At 37.4% G+C, this 5,411-nt stretch overlaps 1 pseudogene; it reads left to right on the forward strand.

Moving 5' to 3' along the window:
• Nucleotides 1-4,171: 4,171 nt before the first annotated feature.
• Nucleotides 4,172-4,680, forward strand: LOC102285936 (ubiquitin-conjugating enzyme E2 G1 pseudogene; annotated as a pseudogene).
• The last annotated feature ends 731 nt before the right edge of the window (nt 4,681-5,411 follow it).

The following is a 5,411-nucleotide window of genomic DNA, read 5'->3' on the forward strand; positions in this document are numbered from 1 at the left end:
CCCACATAAACCTTTATTTATTTATTTATTTTTAATTTTATTTTATTTTTAAACTTTACATAATTGTATTAGTTTTGCCAAATATCAAAATGAATCCGCCACAGGTATACATGTGTTCCCCATCCTGAACCCTCCTCCCTCCTCCCTCCTCCCTCCCCATACCATCCCTCTGGGTCGTCCCAGTGCACTAGCCCCAAGCATCCAGTATCGTGTATCGAACCTGGACTGGCAACTCATTTCTTACATGATATTTTACATGTTTCAATGTCATTCTCCCAAATCTTCCCACCCTCTCCCTCTCCCACAGAGTCCATAAGACTGTTCTATACATCAGTGTCTCTTTTGCTGTCTCATTACACGGGTTATTGTTACCATCTTTCTAAATTCCATATATATGCGTTAGTATACTGTATTTATGTTTTTCCTTCTGGCTTACTTCACTCTGTATAATAGGCTCCAGTTTCATCCACCTCATTAGAACTGATTCAAACGTATTCTTTTTAATGGCTGAGTAATACTCCATTGTGTATATGTACCACAGCTTTCTTATCCATTCATCTGCTGATGGACATCTAGGTTGCTTCCATGTCCTGGCTATTATAAACAGTGCTGCGATGAACATTGGGGTACACGTGTCTCTTTCCTTCTGGTTTCCTCAGTGTGTATGCCCAGCAGTGGGATTGCTGGATCATAAGGCAGTTCTATTTCCAGTTTTTTAAGGAATCTCCACACTGTTCTCCATAGTGGCTGTACTAGTTTGCATTCCCACCTACAGTGTAAGAGGGTTCCCTTTTCTCCACACCCTCTCCAGCATTTATTACTTGTAGACTTTTGGATCGCAGCCATTCTGACTGGTGTGAAATGGTACCTCATAGTGGTTTTGATTTGCATTTCTCTGATAATGAGTGATGTTGAGCATCTTTTCATGTGTTTGTTAGCCATCTGTATGTCTTCTTTGGAGAAATGTCTATTTAGTTCTTTGGCCCATTTTTTGATTGGGTCATTTATTTTTCTGGAGTTGAGCTGTAGGAGTTGCTTGTATATTTTTGAGATTAGTTTTTTGTCAGTTGCTTCATTTGCTATTATTTTCTCCCATTCTGAAGGCTGTCTTTTCACCTTGCTAATAGTTTCCTTTGATGTGCAGAAGCTTTTAAGGTTAATTAGGTCCCATTTGTTTATTTTGATTTTATTTCCAATATTCTGGGAGGTGGGTCATAGAGGATCCTGCTGTGATGTATGTCAGAGAGTGTTTTGCCTATGTTCTCCTCTAGGAGTTTTATAGTTTCTGGTCTTACGTTTAGATCTTTAATCCATTTTGAGTTTATTTTTGTGTATGGTGTTAGAAAGTGGTCTAGTTTCATTCTTTTACAAGTGGTTGACCAGGTTTCCCAGCACCACTTGTTAAAGAGATTGTCTTTAATCCATTGTATATTCTTGCCTCCTTTGTCAAAGATAAGGTGTCCATATGTGCGTGGATTTATCTCTGGGCTTTCTATTTTATTCCATTGATCTATATTTCTGTCTTTGTGCCAGTACCATACTGTTTGACTCAGTTTTTTTTAGAAGTGTGTTGTTTCCAAATATTTGGTTTTTTTTTTCAGATGTCTTTTTGTTAGGAATTTCTAGTTTGATTCCATTTTTTTTTAGAAAATACATTTTGTGATTTTAATTCTTTTAAATTTGTTGAGGCTTATTTCATGGGCAGAATGTGGTAATATGTCTGTCTTGGCAAATTTATATATGTATATAATCTTTAATACGTACTTGAAAAGAGTGTTTATTCTGTTGATGTTGTGTACAGTGTTTTAGAAATGTTAGAGTAGGTCTTTTGATATTGTTATTTGGGTCTTCTTGTTTCTTACAGTTTTCTGGCTACTTGTCTTATCAGTGACTGAATGGAGAGAAGAAATTTGAAATCTCCAAATATAATTGTGGGTTTTTCTATTTTTCCTTTCAATTATATCAGATTTTGCTTCATGTATTTTGATGAACTATTATTCTATAAGCTTAGTGTATGTATTTAAGATTATTATGTATTTTTGATACATTTTTGATAAATTCTCCCTTATCATGGTATAATGTCTCTCCCTATTCTTGGTAATATTCCTTGTTCTTAAATCTATTTTGTCTGATATTAATATGGCTACCCTAACTTCCTTTTGATTAATGTTTCCATGGTATAATTTTTTCCATCCTGTTTCAATATATATATATATATATATATTTAAAGTGAGGTTCTCATGGACAATATATAGGTCTTAGTTTTTAAAAATTTTAGATTGACAATCTGTCTTTTAATTGGAGGTTTGGGTCTTTTTTTTTAACTGGGGGACAACAGAGGATGAGATGGTTAGATGGCATCACTGACTCAATGGATATGAATTTGAGTAAACTCCAGGAGTTGGTGATGGATAGGGAGGCCTGGTGTGCTGCAGTCCATGGGGTCACAAAGAGTCAGATGTGACTGAGTGACTGAACTGAACTTGGATCTTTCACAACTGATATAATCATAGATGTGACTGGATTTGAAACTACTGTCTTGCTACTTGAAATTTTTTTGCCATCTGATATTGTATCCCTTTTTCCTCTTGTTATGCCTTATTTGGAATTAATTTAGTATTTTATTATTATTCCATTTTATTCTATTACTTGGTTCTTGATTATACCTCTTTGAAATATTTTTAGTGGTTGACCTAGGGTTTTCATAAACTTCTCCTATTTGTTGGTGGAATGCCAATCATTATGTAAAAAAAGAGAAGAAAATGTGGTAAATAGAATTTATGCCTGAAAGTAGGCATGTCTCCTTTTCTCTTAGACGGTTCGTTGACTTATGTTAGTCTGTGCCTCAAGTGGAGTCTACAGTGTCAGAGGGTTCTTCTCGGTCTCCTCCCTTCCTTTCTCTCCTTCCTTCCTTCATTTCTTTCTTTTTCTTTCTTTACTTCTATAGCTTCATTGATATATAACTCATATACCATAAAATTCACCATTTAAAGTGTACAATTCAACTGATTTTAGTTTATTCACAGAGTTTCACAACCATCACCGCAGTCCATTTTAGAACATGTCATCACCTCAAAAACAAAAGCCCTGTAGTTGCCAGGGAATAGGTATAGAGATTCTATTTCTGTTTGGGGGATAATGAACTTCTGGAACTAGGAACTGGTATTGGTTGTGCAACATTATGAATGCATTTAATGTCATTGAACTGTGCACCTTGAAAGTGTTAACAATAGTAAATTTGTTATTGTATTTTTACCACAATTAAAACTTTTTAAAGGAACTCTGTACCTCCCAAAGTCCCCCTATCCCCTCAACCCCTAAGCAGCCACTTCTCTACTTTTCACACGTATATATTTGCCTATTCTGCACATTTCATATGAATGGAATCTTACATTACATGACGTTTTGTGTTTGGCTTCTTTCACTTAACTTGTTTATAGGGATCATCCTTGCTATAAACTGAATCTTTATATACTCTCAAAATTCATATGCTGAAAGCCTATTGCCCAAGATGATAGTGTTAGAGGGTGTACCCTTTGGGAAATGCCTAGGTCAAGAGGGTAGCTTGACACTAATGATTGGAATTAGCGTCTTTATAAAAGAGACCCCAGAGAACTAGTTCATCCTTGATGTGAGGACGCAGCAAGAAGTCAGCAGTCTGGAACCTAGAAGACGGTCCTCACCGGAACCTGGAAGATGGCCCTCACTAGAACCTGACCATGCTGGGACCTTGATCTTGGATTTTCAGCCTCCAGAGCCATGAGAAATAAGTTTCTGTTGTGTAGAAGCTACTCAGTCTGTGATTTTTTTTCTTTTTAATATCATCCCGAATAGACTAAAACAAGCCTTGTTGGACCATGTATCAGTATGATTTTATGATCAAATAACATTTCATTGTATGGGTACTATATTTCGTTTATCCATTCATCAATTGATGGGCATATAGGTTATTTCCACCTCTTGGCTATCATGAATAATGCTATTATCAAGGCGAGCAGACTCGCACTGGCAATGAGGCACCACTACCACTGCCACAGACCAGCCTGCCTCAGCTTTGGTGCTCCGGTCGTGGGGACCTGGGTTCCTCAGCACACCCAGCTCCAGCAGCTCTGGAGCCTGTGTGCAGTCCTTTGGAAGCCCCAGTGCCAGCCTGGGCCCTTGCTGGGGAAGGATGACTGAGCTGCAGTTGGTACTGCTATAGTGAAGACATCTGGCAGAACTCAACAAAAATCCAGTGGAAGGCTTTTCAGAAGGTTTAATAGAGACAATGATCTTTACCAATGGGAAGTTCTTATTATTGCTCTTCCAGATACACTTTACGAAGGTGGTGTTTTTAGAGCTCGTCTCACTTTCCCAAAAGATTATCCCCTTTGGCCTCCTAAAATGAAATTCATTACCGAAATCCAGCATCCAAATGTTGATAAACATGGTGATGTATGCTTTTCTATTCTTCACAAATCTGGGGAAGATAAATATGGTTATGAAAAGCCAGAGGAATGCTAGTTGCCTATTCACACAGTGGAAATCATCATGATTAGTGTCATGTCTATGCTGGCAGACCCCAATGGAGACTCCCCTGCTAATGTTGATGCTGCAAAAGAATGGAGGGAAGACAGAAACGGAGAAGTCAAGAGGACAGTTGCCCTCTGTGTAAGAAGAAGCCAAGAGCCTGCTTTTTAGTGACATTTATTAAACAGCTATAACTTCACTTATTTCAGGGTCTCCAATTGAGAAACATGGCACTTTTTCCTGCACTCTACCCACCTATTGCTGGACTTCTGTTGTAACATGCTGGCAAGCACTGGCTGGAACTGGACTGTAATAAAACATGCCAGTATCAATGCTGGCAAGAGCCTAACAAATGCCAGCTTACAGATGATTGTGCATCTTGAAATCTAATGAACTGTTTAACCCTTCAGGAAGAATTGTAAAGACCTATACGTAGCACAACATGATCCGGATAGTATATATACTGTTCATGTACATCCACAAATACACCTTGTACCAAATCACACTTTCTCGCAGTAGAATAAGAATCATGTAAATTCTAAAACATTTTAGCAGGTTTTCTTTCCTTATTGTTGTTTCTTTTCAGGTTTAAAAGCATGTCAGATAAAAAGCAATTAGGATTAACAGCTTCCATTTGATTTCCTTTAAACAACTGAGGCTTCATTAAACTCTTTCCACTTACTAAACTTTTATATCTTCTTTGTTTTCACACACTCCCCTTTACTTTTATCTCTTCTGTCTGCCAGGAAGTTTTCAAATCATGTAGTTCAAATACCCAAGTACTCAATAAGCAACTACTTGATTTTTAATGATGACTTCAGAGGAGTGGTCATCACTAGAGGCTTTGTAACTTTGTATTGTACCTGTACCCATCTCTCAGATTGGATACAGCAATAACATTT

This window comes from Bos mutus, chromosome 15 (genome assembly GCF_027580195.1).
Source record: "Bos mutus isolate GX-2022 chromosome 15, NWIPB_WYAK_1.1, whole genome shotgun sequence".
NCBI lineage: Eukaryota > Metazoa > Chordata > Mammalia > Artiodactyla > Bovidae > Bos > Bos mutus.